The sequence below is a fragment of the Cynocephalus volans genome, chromosome 11 (genome assembly GCF_027409185.1).
Source record: "Cynocephalus volans isolate mCynVol1 chromosome 11, mCynVol1.pri, whole genome shotgun sequence".
Classification (NCBI taxonomy): Eukaryota; Metazoa; Chordata; class Mammalia; order Dermoptera; family Cynocephalidae; genus Cynocephalus; species Cynocephalus volans.
Genome location: NC_084470.1, coordinates 69,177,550 through 69,194,190, shown reverse-complemented (window position 1 = coordinate 69,194,190; position 16,641 = coordinate 69,177,550). Strand labels below are relative to the sequence as shown.

Genomic DNA, 16,641 nt, shown 5'->3' with positions numbered 1-16,641 from the left:
CCATTGTCTGCCTGGATTCATCTTGGAATCATACAGGAAAATGGTAGATCTCGTGGTTTGAACAAAGGCTGCTAGTTAGGAAGACTGCATTTTTCTGGAGGCAAGTGTTAGGTCACACAGGAAGGAACTCATAAGTGAATGGATGAGTGCGTGTGATATGAGGACAAATTTCAGTTCTCCCTAGTTTCCAAACTGGGCTTTCTGAGAATGACCAGATATGGGAAGGGAAGATGGATGGGAGGAAATTTCTTATCACTCACACTGATGATCCTTTTTGTTAGGGACATGGTCAAAGTAAACTGTCAGCACCCCAGTGTTTAAGAGGTGTGCTCTGGATTGGTCTGACCCTGGCTTGAGTCCAAGTTCTCTTGCTTAATACTTATGTGTGCTTTGTATTTCCAGGATTTGTTTTATTTGCAAAATAGAGATAATAATTGTACCAACTTCAGCTATACCGTTCTGTAGAGCTTGACATATGATATGAGTCCAATAAATGCTAGCTGTTTATTATTTTTGTTATAATAGTGGTCATTGTTAGAGCTCCGTGAGGGCAAGAGATCATGACTTTTTTTTTCTTTACCTTATTCCCTGACTCCTAACACAGTGTTTGCATCAGACTCCCAACTGGAGCAGAGGGTAGATTCTAATGAGGATGAGCTTTGGAGGAATTCTTTACAAAGGGGCTATTGAGAGAGGCTATGGGTGGGGTGTAGGAGAACCACAGGATTAATGCAGGAGCTGGGGAGTAGCAGCAGTAGCGTAGTAAAAATTCAGTCCTAAAGGAATGAGGAGAGGGAGTGGATACTGCAACACAGTAAGAAAGATATTGGGCAGAGCAGGCTGCCTTGGGAGGAATAGTGAATCTCTGTGAATGGGGACTTGGTTTTTCTTTTTTCTGTCCATCTGAGCTCCTCCTAGAACCCTCACTGGCCAACTTGCAGGTGAAAGCATGGGGGCCCATCAGTGTAGTCCATGCGGGTCAGCCTTGTGGGACAGAGAGCAGCATGCGAAGGGCTGGGAATGGATCTGAAGGGGCAAACAGACTATCACAGTGCCTCACACGTAGTTGGCTCTCAATATAAATGTACTGAATAAATATCAAGTTTCATAGGAAGCTGGATTAAATTCTGTTACTTCGAAGGACTGTTTTCTTACTACTGTTTGCTGTAAAGGATACAACAATGATAAATGAAATCAACACCAAATAAGGGTAATATTCACTAAAGAACATAACCTAAGAATGGGTACATAAAGCTTATTTGGCTGAAGTGTTCTTTTGTAGCAGGGTTCTGATTGCTAAATGTGAATTTGATGACACTTTGATCAGAGGAGATGCAACCTAACAGCATGTATTGATTTAGTGCATATAACAAGGGGAAATGCTCCTCCCCACCCCCCGCCCCCACGTCTAGATCAGTTTCAAAGGCAGAACGATGGAGCTGCTTCACAGTCTCTTATTTCAGATGAGCACAGGCTGGATTGTAAGAACAGGCACCCAAAGGTGAGAAAAGGCACAGTCATTAGTGAAAACAGAAGATTCAAGTTTTGTTTTGAATGATAGACATTTTGTCAATGAACCTGATTTTAGAGCAGATACCTGCTAGCTCAAGAAATAAGCCTTCTACTGTAGTATTGACACTGGGACTGCTAAAGATGTCTAGTCTTAAAACCTGTTTGATACCTCTGGGAGGTGCATAATTTTTAAAAAATTTAATGTGTTTCTCTTGTAGAACTGAGAACTCAAACAAAATTGAGTGGCTGATGGGAGTATACTTATGTAAAAAATACTTCTAAGTGTCTCTCATTCCAGGTAGATCATTCCTCAGTATAATGATAGATTATAAGTTATTTTAACAGTACTTGCAGTGATCTGCTTAGTCAGTGATGTGCTTTAGTCAGTGCCCACTAGAGTTAAAGTGGGCACTCATGTTCTTTCATGATCATAGAGATGATGTTGACAAAGGAGGATTTCTTAGGTAGCTGCTGAAGCAATTTAGCGATGACAGGGTTTCTTTACTTATCATTTGAAAACCTATTTCAAAAGGCTATCTGTATTGATGTTAAAATTAATTCTTTACTCTTTCAATCTAGGCAACAATATTTTCTGTGATATGTTTAATGAATCTGAGTATATGGTACATTTGTGTGTGTGTGTGTGTGTGTGTGTGTGTGTGTGTGTGTGTGTTTTGTTTGTTTTTAATGAAAAGCCTTTCCACATTCTCTCCCTAAGCTTATGTTTACAGGGTTTATTCGGTCTCTTATAGAAAGATAATTCAAAGCCAGTTATTAAGACAATGCCTTTGACTTTCGAATGAGTTTATGTCTTTAAGGATAGTATTCAACAAATGAGCCAACCATATATTAAATCAAATTTAACATCCATTATGGAACACTGAATCATACTTTATATCTCAGTAATGATAACAAATGATCGCTTATCTCATGTTCTTCTCATTTGTACTACTTCTCATCAATCTTGTTAATATTGCAAAGATTTATTAAATGAAGAAGTGTCCAACTCTAACTGTTAATATTAATAGCTTTTTAAAAAATATTTTTTTCTATTGGCTTTCTTTTCCATGCTTGCTTAAGCTCACTTTAATATAGTCTTTAAAAGTAATAGTTTTTCTCGTTCTGAAATGATAATTAACAGAAAACTAGGAAGTTAGTAATAAAATTATTTTAATGAAACCATGCAATTATGCCAGCCCATTACAAGGCATAGGATTTGCTATGTGCACAACACTGGAAGCAAAAATCTTTTTTTCACTAGAGTAAAACAGTCAATTTTAAAACTCTGGAAACATTTCAGATCCCTTATGACTTAAAATTGCTACTTGTGCAGTAAAAGTTTAAATCACTTGAGTAAATTTGTAATTTAATCTTGAAAGTTTAACTAACATTTGTTCTTCCTTTCTAAGTGCTTTCTGTTGGTATAAATTGTAAGAAGTTACCTCTCTCTTTTTCTGGACTTTACTGTGGGTTTTTATCTCACTTTTCAATCGAGTCATTTCTCCCAAGACCATTTGTAGGAGAGATGCCACCATATTCTCCCTTCCCTGAGCTCTAAATATGAATTCCTCCCACTCTTTTATATCCTAAATTGAATGTTTTCAGACATGGCTACTTTTTGCTATATATAAAGTGGTCTCAGATGTTTAAACGTTTCCTCTGATCTTGTTGCCAGACTTTCTTTACCTAAATTTTCTCCCCACTTTCTGATTGAATTCCAAGACATTCATCTTTCTTCTTGGATGCATCCTGCAGTCCAAGCAAAACAATTCTTGCTCAGTCTTCCTGATTCCTAGCTTTATTTCATGAATTCAGATGTTCCTTGAGGGCAGGGACTCGAAACAGATTTGTTCCATATTCCCCACAATTCCTGCTTTGCACCAGACAACATATGTCATAGAATCTTGTCTCATGATGTTTGTGAGCAAAATTTCTTTGTTAATGGCAAATATTACATTAATATAATGTATTATTTTTATTAGAATAATAAGAATAAAAGCAGTCATTTACTGAGTCCTTCTATATGTTGGGTGTTTTATTATATTACCTCTAATCCTATACCAACCCTGAGAGGAGAGAAATTATTCCTGCTTGGAGTGAATGCTTCTTTCTAGAGTAATTTGCAGTGTAATTCAATTGACAATCATGTGCTGCTGTGTAACATCTCTTTTATTTTTTATTATCTCTAAGTGTTAAGTGTTAAATTTGGGTGGAGGGGCATTGCAGGTTGCTTTTTAAAAACTTTTTGTGCATTTCTTTCATTTCTCCTCTCCAAAATTTAAGATCCTTTGGGAACTCTATTTTGTATTTCTCAATACCTAGGAGAGCAGCTTATACTTAGCGAGCATAATAAATGACTCTTGGTTTGAGTAAATAGTACAATAAAACCAAATCTTTTAAAAAAATACTTTATTTCTTGTTTTACTAGAGATAGAAAAATCTGACCAGACTTTGAATTTGAAGAGTACTGGGAAGAGGGGTTTGGGGGTTTGGAGGAAAGTCCAATTTAAGGAAGGATTCTTTTGTGAGATATCTCATAGAATTAGAACCACAGAGTTTCAGGAGGGGAGGCTTGGAGAAGAGATGTAACTGACAGTGTCAAAGCTTTATCGCATAGTTGCAGGTCTGGGAGTAAGAGAAAGCACTGTGACTTCAGATGGGTAGGTGCAGGGCTGATATGTTCTTTTATCAGAATGGAAGTAACCCAAATGAAGTGAAGCCATAAAATAAACTCTCTTATTCACACTATTAATCCCTTGGCAGATGTGGGAGTGGATTAAATGGAGGATGAAAGAGCAGGCTGGAGTTAGGGCTTCATTAATGTTTTTTTGTCTTCCCGATGACACCTGGGTCTCAATTTCCTGATCTGTAAAGTGGAGATAAGGCTTATCTCGAAAAAGGTTGTGGTGATATAAAAAACAATGCATGTAAAGTGCTTAAAATAGTGGCAGGTAGAGATCAAGGACTCAAACTGCTATTATTTTTATAATTATAAAAATGTGCATTAATATATTTTATACATTCTTATTGCTATATTAGTGTTTGTGTATAGTTCACATTATTATACTTTATTTAGTAGCATTAATATATGACAGATAATTACTACTAATAATAGTGTTGGACATAAAACTTTGCCTTCTTACAAACTTGATTGCTGAGGTTAGTGAACCATTATACGTGTAGTTTAAATTTCCCACTTAAGTGGTTCAAGCAATGAAGACATGATCAATGACAAAATTTGTTTTAATAAAACCACAAAAAAATTATTTTTAAATTATACTTTGAGGGTTTCAGGAGGTCAAGCAGAGAATGAACCTTAAGGAGCTCCTAGGACTTGGGGAAAGAAAGCCTTTTAAAACTCATTAAACATAATAACCTAAAGCAAAATGTGGTAAGTGCTTTGTGAAGACTGATACAGTGGAAGGCTTATTCACTGCTATGCGAACAAAGTGTAAAATGCACCTAGTTGAGATCTAATTAAAGCAAGAATTAATAACCTGAGACATTTAAGTAACCGATAGTCACCATCATCCTCTTTTTGATCCTACAGAAGAAAGAATGAGTACATGTCTTGAAATTTGATAGTTACCAAAGCTTGGCTTAATGCTGAAATGGTATTGAATATTCTGAAATAGGCTGTTCAAATACTTCCTTTATAAAATGCTGTTTAGAATATTTCCCATCTGATCCACAATTAAGCTTATGTTCTCAACCCTACAGTAAATTTTTATGATCCAGTCCTTGCTGCTGTCATACTCTTAATCAAATAGGAAATTGCTTCCCTGGGTTTGGCCAAGATAGAGAGGAAGGATTGTGCATCATCAGCGTAATATTATCTAAAATTATGCCATCGATGGTGGAACCTAATAAAAATATGCAGGTGCCCAGCATGGGACAAAGAATTTCAGTTCAGTGAAGTTTTATTTATAGTATATTTAACCTATGGTGATCTATCTTGAGTCAATTCTGGCATTGTTAAAGATTTTGTGTTTACCAAATACTGTAAGATCCGTGCACCATGCACAAACCCCACATGCTGGGATAGCTCACCTCACAAAGACCATGAGACAGAGTCCGATGCAATCAAGCAAGAGGAGTTTATTTCCAGCATGCTGGGGTCACTCAGCATTCAAGACATAAGCGACCCCGAATTTACAATACAAGCAGCTTTTATACAGTTTTTCTGAACAGATCTTGTGACAGGATGAGTTGTTGGTTATCTGTGGCACCTTTAGGTTTACAGGTGGGCCTTAGCAGGCTGGCACCCCGATAGTGCATTTCTCAATCGTTTATCTTCCGCGGGGCCTGGCCAGGTGGCTTTTAGATAAGGAACCAGTCATTTCCTGGAACCGGGTGGGGGCTATTAATGTTTAGTGTGCTCGGGCCTGACCCTTGTATGGCCCCTTAGAAGCTGCTTTGCTTAAACATTTGTTACAAGACTGCATACATTAAGGTTATATTTTTCTACAATTCTACTACAATTTTCTGTGCCCCCCTACAAAACCTACTGTGTACAAGTTCTGTGCTGAGCTCTCTGAAGGAAACTAAAGTGATTAAGATCTAGATTCTGTTGCAAAGAAGCTTATGGTCTAATTGGGTAGACAGATAGGCACACAGGAGGCAGGACTGTGGGATGTTACATGCTGGTAGGTCTCCATGCTGTGGGAATGCTGAGGTGTGAGAAATTTATTTTGATGGGAGAACTGGAGAAGTTTCATGAAAGGTGTGACCTTTGATCTAGACCTAGAAAGTTTCAACTATTAGAAATGTGGCAAAAATGCCTTAAGCTTCAGAAATGGTGATTGCATTGATATAACTAGCAATGAGGCAGCTGATGACTGAGTCTGGAAAGAAGGATAAGGACAGATTTCAGAGGATCTCAAAGGCCACTTTGGGGGGTTTGGACTTGATTCTGAAAGCACTGGAGCCACCAGAGGTTTTAGCCAATGAAGTAACAGTATCAGTTATGTGTATCGTGAGGATAAATGTGGCAGCTCTAAAGTGGATTTTGTTAGTGTTGCAGAAGAGGGGACAGTTGATGTGTTAAATTGGGACGGAGAAAAAAGGCTGAAGAGGTAGAAATGGAGTCACCAGTACTCAACAAGTGTGTTAGATGCTGACAATAGGTGGCAGATACAAGAGTACTGCAGTGGAAAAATAGAATTAAAAGATAATACTAATCTTTCCATGAACTTTTTGAAGTACCTTGTATGTGCCAAGTTTTTTTTTCCAGGTTTCTGTCCCTGCTGCATCTTGATTTCCTTGCCTGAGATGCTGAGAATATGACATCTAAAGACAAAATTAATAGAAAACCTTGTTTGAAGGAAATGATACATATGTAATATACAGACATATACTCAAAGACCTCATAATTTCTTGATTTTTATAATGTTGTTGGTTGTAAGCACAACATTGATTTTATAATATTTTGGGAAAAAAAGTCACCATAGTAAACATACAACGGTACTTCAAAAAGATTGTGGAAAAATAGAATTAAAAGATAATATGAATCTTTCCACAAACTTTTCGAAGTGCCTTGTATACACCAATCATAAGATGCATTTCCATTTATTTATGTAAAAAATGTAAAAATATGCATCTTAAAATTAAGAAAATATGGACATGACCCTATAGTTCTTAACATTTACTAACTTCTAGATTATTGCACCATCAAGTAATTGTAGCAGGCACTTACTTTCTGATATTAGAATTCAATTCTTACCTTTGTTTATTAATTGAGACCTTGGGCAAGTCACTTCACCTCTAGGGGAACCAAAGATTCCAAATTGCACTGAAAAAAAGCACTATAGGAAGCTCACAGCACTATTATGCCTCCCTTATGTCATTCACCCCTTAGCATATCCCATCATTCAAATTAATGTAAAGGATTACCAAAATACCACCCCTATTTGAATTTTAAAGGTTAAATTTAAAAAATCAAAAGAAATGATCCAACCTGGCTGCACATTCATGATTACTGCAAAGTCTGTTAAAAGATATAAAAGAATAATATCCTAGGTCTCACCCTCACCTCTTGAGTCAGCATTTGGGGGAGTAAAGCCCAGAATCCCACCTTTTTTAACGAGCCCTGCAGGTGATTTTGATGCATAATCAGAGTTGATTTCCTCACAGATGCACTGGGATCCTAAGGCGCCTGGGTAATGATGCTGCACTTGGAGTTGGTGGTCCTTTTTCCTCTTCGAACAGCCCTAATGGTATGCAGAGAAAACGGGGACTTTCTTCTCTTCACTAGTGGTCTCTACAGTCTTGTACCTTCTCAACCTTCATCATCTACCTTTGCAGCCAACTTTTTGGTTTTTTTTTTTTGGTGGTTGGCCCATATGGGGATCCGAGCCCTTGACCTTGGTCTTATCACCACCTTGCTCTAACCAAATGAGCTAACCAGCCAGCCCCTGCAGCCAACTTTTTAATGGAATCGGCGTGTCTGAATTCTCTGAGCATATTTTTGTCCGAACCCTCAGCACTGGCAAATTGTTGGTTCTTCATCCTGTGCTTTGTTACAAGTATAATAAAAAAAGATACAACTTAACCATAAGTCACAGTTTTCCCAATTAACCACAGCGTGCTCCTAAATTCTTAAGAACATAAAAAATGTAATTATCTAAGAGATAAACAGTGTCGGCATTTTGCAGATAGGCAGTAATGGACTTTGGGTCTGTCTGGATTTAATGTTGACATCATAGGACAGGAATGCTAATCACTGAAGCTGCAGTAAAAATAAAAATTTTTAAACCCTCTTTACTGTACAAAATTGTATTCTAAATTTCAAATGGGAAAAGGTGATTTGAACTTCAATGCTCCCTTTCTAGAAGTTTATGCCATTCCTTAGCTTCTTTTACTGTTTACCTGACTTCTTTCTCTCCAAATACAGACATTTTAAATGTCTTTGGACCCTAGGGTTCCCCGGCCTGTAAAGAAATAAACATTCCCTTCTGGACCCCAAACTGACTACTGAAAATCTTATCATCCATTTAGGCCAATGCATATTAAAATTTAGCAATTAATCATCTCTAGTTCTAATCCAGTAAGCCAGTGCAATTAACATCTGGGATTCAGTTCATCTTTTGCTGACTTTCTAATTTAAGGATTGGGACATAGTGGATCTCCACAGAAGACATATTTAACAAAGATTATTTTCTGTATTTAAATCTTAATTTTTTTTTAACCCATGGTGCATTATTTATGTAGTATTTACATATTATTTTCCCTAACTTTTTTCCTTGAGAAGAGATTGTTAGCAGTAAATGACGCTAAGAAATAGAAGGTGAGTTTGGTTGCATCCCTTAAATTTTTGATTTCTGAAAATTGTTAGCATATCAGAATTACCTATTATAGGAAAATATTTTCCAAAAAAAAAGTTCATTTGCCTCGTGGTATGATTTTCAGTGCCCTGCCCTCTCTTCTTGGCTAACCTCCCCTACTTGCTTGCCTGATACTTGAAATTACTTTAATATTGGGGACACTTTTTATTTTACCATTAGAGAATAGATAGACTATTTTAATTATAAATATCAGGAAGGGTTAGTTCTTGACCTTTAATTCACACTTTGCTATAGTGAATGAGAAGACACTTTCCTAGAGTTGTCCATGATGGGCTCTAGAAAGTGGATTATTTTACTCCTAGATAAATGGTGTCTCAAGGAGGCTGAGAAAGGAAGAAACTACACAATTGATAGAAAAGAAAGAAAAGGGAGGCACTGAGGATGAGCTTTATGGTTTTTATTGGAGGCTAGGGTTCCTGTCTAAATGGTGATGACTGCTGTTGAGAATACTTTGCCCCACTGTCCTATTACATGGGGCTCCACCCTTTTCATGTAAAACTCATATGCCATCTTTTCTTAGAAGCCTTTCTGGCTTTCAACTATGATATGACTCTCATGCCTTTTTGTTTCTGTTTGTATTTTACTTATATTACAACCTTTATACCAACATGTGTCTCTTTTTCCAGAATATCCCATAATATCAGAAGTTTATCTCTGTGTCTATTGCTTCTTGTTAAAGTCCCTTAGCAAAGTACACTGGTCAACAGTAAATGTTAACAGATGGAATCTGTCTAGAGAGTGAGTATTTATATCATTGAATGTTTTCTAATTATAGTTTCAATTTATTAAAGAATATTCAAAAGTACAGAAAAATAAAAGATAAAAGAAGACAACATTAATTCTATTTCTCAGATATAACCATTATTAACATTTGAGTGAATTTTCTTCCAGTGCTTTTATCTATTCATATTTAAACGCAAATATATATATGTCGATATTTTATATACTTATAAAATTTACATACATATGTATATGTTTGCACATCTTGTGTTCTGTTTTTTTAACACTGAATACATCAACTTTTTTTTTACATTACTAAGTATTGAAAAACTGATTTCTTAAAACGTCTTTTAAATATTAGCCTTTGTGTATCAGAATTCTTTTTATGGTTTTATTGTTGTTATACATAAAACTGTGACAAGTATCTTGTAATTAATCTTTGTCTGGATCTCTGATAATTAAGTTGGCATAAATATCTAGAAGGCTATGAATAAATATTTTGATATATATGTCGATTTGCCCTTACTACTGGTGTATACATGTGCCTTTTTTCTTACAGCCTCTGTTGATCTGAATATTATTATTGAAAAAAATTGTTTGCTTATTTTCTAATAAAAATGCTTTCACTGATTAAAATTATAGTTAATTGAATATCGTGAAGTTGAATATTTTTCATGTTGTACTTATCCTTTTATATTTCTTATTTTGTGAACTATTTATGCTTTTAATCTAGTTTTCTGGTGAAGAATTTGTACTAGCTCTTTAAAGATATTAGCATTTAGTCTATAATACATTTTCAAGTGCATTTTCTCCCTGTTGTATTTCCACTTCATTTTATTGATAATGGTTTGGGGGAACTGAAGATTTAAATTTTCTATAGAGATATGTATTTTTTTTTCCTCTTCCATTTTGTTTTAATGTCTTTATACTAAAAAATGTCTTCCCATCTAGATAGTCAAATTTTCTTCTGATTATAGTGTGGCTGCATTTTCTGCTCTTATTTCTTTAATGTGTAGTTTATTTTAATATTTGACATGAGGAATAAATGTAACTTACTTTCCCTGAGTAGATAACCAGTGTGTCTGCCATCGTTTGTTGAACAGTGTTTTCTTCTCTAGGGTTTGTCCTGTCAACCTTTATCAGATGGAAACTTTTAAATATACCATAATCTCTTTTTGGCCTTTCTCTTCCATCTGACCTGCATATCCATGGGCCAGTACACTTCCAACTATTGCAATTTCCCTTCAATTTGTATTTTAAAGAATTTTTTTCCTTTTAAAAAAAGTTTAGCCCAAGAGTGCAAGATTGCTTACGTTCTCACTTAATTTAGGGCAACACTGGTATGTAGTAGTGTGTGCCGTCAGTTGCCTGTCTACAGGAACCAGTGGACAAGTTTGCTAATTAAACAGACCCAGGGAAGATAGAAAACCCTTTGAAAATTTGATGCTGTTCTTTATCCGTATATCTGTGTGCTACTGAAGAGCATGATCTTTAGAGTTGGAGGTTTTTAAATTTTGGTCCCAGCCCTGCCCCTAACTAGCTGTGTAACCTTGATCAAGCTAATTAACCTTTCTGTGTGAGAATTTTAAAAATAGGGATATTCACAGTGCTTACATCATACGATTATCAAGATTAAATAAGTAAGTTACATAAAATGCTGTGCTTGTCTTTATTTTTTGTTTTTAATTGTGATAGAATACACATACGGAGTTTACCGTCAACCATTTTTAAGTGTACAGTTCGGTAGTGTTAAGCAAATTCACACTGCTGTGTACCCCATCTCCAGCCCTCTTTTCACCATACTGTTTTCCATTGCAGCTGTTGTAGTGTATTCTCAAATCCTCATGTACCATTAGAGCTCCTTAGGGCCAGTGATTCTGATTTATGCATGGCTAATGGTAGGATATAGTGACTAGGACACAGTAGGATAAAATGCTGAATCCCAAAAGACTAAGCTAACTAATAGATCATTTGTGTATGGCCACACACACATTGAACAGCTCTTACTTTTATATCCTGTTTAACTAAACTGTTGAATTGGCCTAACTGGGAAGAACAGAAGGACTATATTGGTACTGTTTATATAGCGTATAGGTCATAGCCCATTCATTTATACGTTCAACAGTTTATTGAATACCTATTATGTCTGTCACACTTGTTGTAAGTGTTGGGGATACAGATGTGAAAAAGAGAAAAGATCCTTACCTTCACAGCGCTTTTATCCTGATAGGGACGTGAGCGAAAAAATTATGGGCAAGATAATTTCAGAGCATTTTAAGTGCTATAAAGATTTATTGATGGGATAAGGGGACACAGAATTCATGGGGCAGGAGGGGAGGCTACTATAGATTGGATGGTCAGAAAGGCCTCTTTGATTAGATGACATGTAAGCAGTGACCCTGTAGGGGATACTGTGGTTGACTCTCCAGTGCTGTTTCATCAAAGCCAATCAGACCATAGCATTCCCTGGTCACTGGTATTGGGCCATGAATCAATGAATGGCTTAAATTGGCCCAATAAGACAGAGGAAGGCCTTCTATACCACAGCCAGGGAAGAAATTGGTTTTTTTTTTTTTTTTCTCTGCTCTTGGACTGTATCAAAGGTTCTGGCAGCCTTCATTGCTACTGGTTTCCATCATGATCCTACATAGGGACTCATCCCATGAAACTGGTATTTTTGTATGCTTTAGATGGATTTATACGATTTCCATCTATCCTCATTCAAGTTAGAATTGTTGGGAAACAAAAAGCAACCTTTCTCAAATTTTCTTTTAGCCAGGTTCGAGGTGCAGAAAAGGCCTCTCTAATTAGAAGTGCTTAAGTGATGTTTGGAAGGTGACAGTGAAGTGGGGGCCATTTTTCAGCCCTCCTTTTGCTGTTTTGTCTGGTAAACATTGCCATGGAAATGGTGGGGTTCCCTGCAGTCATGTTCCTGTGTTCGTTCTCCAGCTTTCTGAATTTTAAGAAGTGTCTGGTATGGCAAAAGCAGTGGTGGCAGCTCTCTGATCTGGCTTCCTAAACTCTGGACTATAGCTACAGATATGCATTCTACAGTTCTCTGCATGTACAGAGGCAGTTGTAAGTGGCAAGTTCTCAATTTTATTATGGCTCTGAGATGGCCTGCAAGGGAGTGGCTCCTTGCAACTTCCCTGTGGTTAGAGGGATGTTGTTGTGGAAGTCATCTTTGGAGGCTGAGCCTAGAGCCTGTTCCTTCAGCTTTTCCAGTGATTTCTAAAGCACCAACTTTCCCATATTAAGTCCCTCCTGCTTAAAATATCTAGAATGGGTTCTGATTCTTGTACTTGAACCCAACTGATAGTACTGATGCTTCTATGGAGAAAAGAGAAAGAACCGACCCCATACTGTTGACTTCACTGAGCCAGTTATGTCACATTATTATGTGAGACTGTAATTAACAAGCCAGCGATAGTTGGGATTTACTGTTCTTGCAACTGAACACATTTTAAGAGATGCAGACAGAGATGAGAAAGAGCAAACTTGGAAAGAACTTGAGGAATGGTGTTTCAGGCTCAGATTATGGTGATGTTTAATTTGAGATGTTTCTTAGATGTCAGGGTGGAGATGCGTGGGAGGTCCTGGGCTGTACAAGTCTAAACCTAAACAGAAAGGCTTAGTCTATAGATAAAAAGCTGAGATAGTGCCAGAGTTAGCTTAGAAGCAGAGCCAAGACAGGCACCACTCTTTTATTTCTTCAGTGGGTAGTTCAAAGCATTTCAACCTGTTTGTAAATCAATCTTCTCTTCTCTTGTAGACAAAATCACTGAATTTTAAAGTATTAAAAGACAACTACTTACAGTGCTTCAAATATGTTTTACTTGTGCAAAATATAATATAAATGTGTTAAGGGACACCCCAACCCCTACTGACCTTAACATATGCATTCTGCTTCTGTATAAATCGCTTGCTAAAATAAATGGGGAATCCAGGATGGGGAAGGGCTACAGGGCTAACCACAAAATTAGCTTATGTATCGCTGGCTTGCTTGCATTGGCTAGACTGTGTCAGGCACAAAAAATTCCCGCCAGCTAAAAATAAAAGTTGCGAGAGGTTTCAACTCAGGGCTGCGCTCTTCGATTGGCCTGCGTAGCCCTGGCTGCCAGAAGTAAACTCTTTTCCTTTTCCTATCACCCGGTTCTCGTGGGCAAATTTCTTTTATCCATCGGACGTTGGCCATAACAAATGAAAGGTATTTCCCAAATCACGCTCGAAGGAAAGATAGCCCCCCCAAACAGTTAGCCACATTACCAGATGAAACTAACCTGCTTGAGTTGGTGTCGTCTTTCTAGGGGGTCAGTAAGAGTCTATCACACATCCGTAGTTTTAGAGGGATGTCACCACCAACTTTTATTACTGCACTTTAACTGCACCCTCAGTTAAAGAGCATGTGTTTATCTTGTCAGAGGGCCGTTTTTAACTTTAACTACTCTTTTTGTTTCTACTTATTCTAAATTTAAGGTAGGCTTTCAACCATATTTACATGCGTTTGTAAGTGAATTGCTCTAATGCTGATCTAAATTCTAAACACAGTATTTAAAAGACTGGAAAAATCAATATGCAGTGACATTCTTTGGAAAAGAAACAATTTATGCCTTTTTTTTTTTTCTTTTTGGCATAGCAGACCACTCTTTAGTGTAATTGATATGTAGCATAATTTACCTCTGACAATATGGATGTGTTAGTTACTTCTGGCTTACATCCTTTTAGGATCTGCATTATGTGTGACTCTTACAGGCTTTGATGCTGGTACAGGCAGAGTAGAGAAAAACTTAGCAGAGATTAGGTGGACTACAATGTGATGTATACAGAACAGGAGATTTTGATTAAATAAATTTAGAGGTGCTAAATTGAGCAAATCTTAAAGCCAATCATAAAGTCCCAAAGTGGGAAGAAATTGTAAGTGGTTTTATATCAAGAACACTCCCTCAATTTCAATGGTAATTGAAATAAATAAATGAAAAGTAAAATAAAATAACTATATTATAGGTAAGACATGGTGCTCGCCATCTTAGATCACTTATTTCAGACACTCCTATGGAGTAATATTAGTATCTCTAATTTACATATTGAAAAACTGAGGTTCAGAGAGGTGAAGTAATTTATCCAAAAACACACAGCTACCAAAGGCAGAAACAGGATTTGAATCCAAGATAACTTGGCTTTGAAACACACCTTCTCTACATCACTAAACCACTAACATTGGTGTCTTTCTAGTGATCTTTGGATTCTCTTAGAAAGAAGAGTCTTTTACCTCCTTTAATCATTCCTTTCAGTAATTTGCCTGATGAGAAGGTAGCATACATGTTATATACGGTTGCATGGGATATAACGATTACTTAGTTCACTTTTGTGTTCCTTGGAAGAGCTTTGCAAGATGGTCAAATGAGCTGAGAGGTTGTGATTTATTCAACTCCTCCTCCTCAGAGTCACACTGCAAGTTAGTATATTGCATGCTCAGAAAAGTCTTGATGTTTAACACAGAATTTTCTAAATCTATTTGGCTACAAATTTGTATCACCATTCTATGAAAGTAGCCCAACCCCCTCAACTTACAGGAGAGGGCACTGAGAATAGAAAGATCAAGAAGGTTGTACTTGGCACATAGGTTTTCTATGTCCTATATAACTGTGACATTGGAAAAATTTTGGCCTAATTGAGTTGTGTGAATCATTGAGTCCATATGATCAAAGCCTCTAAAAGAAAAGTCCTTTAACTTCCTAGCAGTTTTTCGAGAAACAGCTGTCAAAGTAGTCTGCTGAAAATGCAAGTTTGAGCAATTATTCACCTTATTCAGAGAAAAGAGTGGGAAGGTATGGGAAATATATCATTGGTTTACTTCTGGCTGCTGCAAGAGGCTGGCAGCCAACCGAGAGGAGGAAGATCTGGGCTGTAAAGAAGAGCTTCACCTGCAGAAAGGACAGGTGTGTGCAGAAGACAAGCAGTCTAGGCTGAGAACAGGGTCTCCAGGGCCCTGGAGGTCCATTTGCACCTTTTCTGCTTGCTAAATCTCAGGACCATAGGATACTTATGTACACACAAGCCGTTTTCGGTAGCATTTATGAAAACCATTAACCACTTGCTTCTGTTATTTTCATAATGTATGTTCAGCTCCTTTCTCTGTTCTGCTTTGCTAGACCTGCTGGGATTTGGAGGCCTTTGGAGTAGGAACTCTAAGGGTTGTAATTCTTCCCATTATTTGGCCCAAGAAATATCTCTATTTATTCTCTCTTTAGAAATAAGCCAGAGATGATTTTTTTTTTTCATTCTCTAAGACTCACTTATAGAGTCAAAATGGGAAAATATTTCACTTTTGGAGTTGTATTTTATGGAGTTTAATGCCCTCTGAGATGCATGAGATGACATGAAAAGTTCAAATGCAGACTCTGCTGACACATTCCTTGTGTGAATGACATTAACGGAAGAGCTAATATTTCTTCCTGGGCTCTTATGCTGAACTCAGAAAATCAGGCCCATTTTAATATATGAGGTTGGGGAGAAAAACTTCTTGGCTGAAACAGCATTTCCGTTTTGTCATTTTAATCTCTCTTCCCTCCATCCCTCTGTTTTACTGCACCTAGAGCAGAATTAACAATGTGTGAGGTTCGTTTCAATTGGCAATATGGAGACCAGCTCTGGTTATCTTGAGTGAAAGGGAAAATTACTAGGTTTACAATGAGAGCTCACAGAATGTGAGTGGCTGAAAGATAAAGCTTAAAAAACAGAAGGATACATGGTAGCTTTAAGGGCCAAGAAATGCAAAGCACAACATCCAACTTTAGCAAGATCAGCCAGACCAGAGGTGTCTGAGCTGTAGGCCCTGGCAGGAAGAGGGAAGGCTCTGGTTGGTAGTGGGAGATGGGTAGTTTCCATCCAACCAAGAGTGCACACAATAAGAATATTCTGCATAGGCAGTAAATAAAAACAAACTGAATATACAGAAAAACTGGACAGTGACCCCTGGAGGGAGTTATGTTACCTAACTGAATTTTTGACTTGACTGAGATCCAACTTTTGAGCTAGTTCTGAGTTAGTTTTAAGCAAAGCCCTC

The 16,641-nt window shown here is 37.1% G+C and overlaps 1 protein-coding gene across 5 annotated transcripts in view; it reads left to right on the top strand.

Annotated features, from left to right (window-relative positions):
• Window positions 1-16,641, top strand: part of FHIT (fragile histidine triad diadenosine triphosphatase) — a 1,434,235-nt gene that overhangs the window by 1,038,896 nt on the left and 378,698 nt on the right. The gene's annotated exons all lie outside the window — the stretch shown is intronic.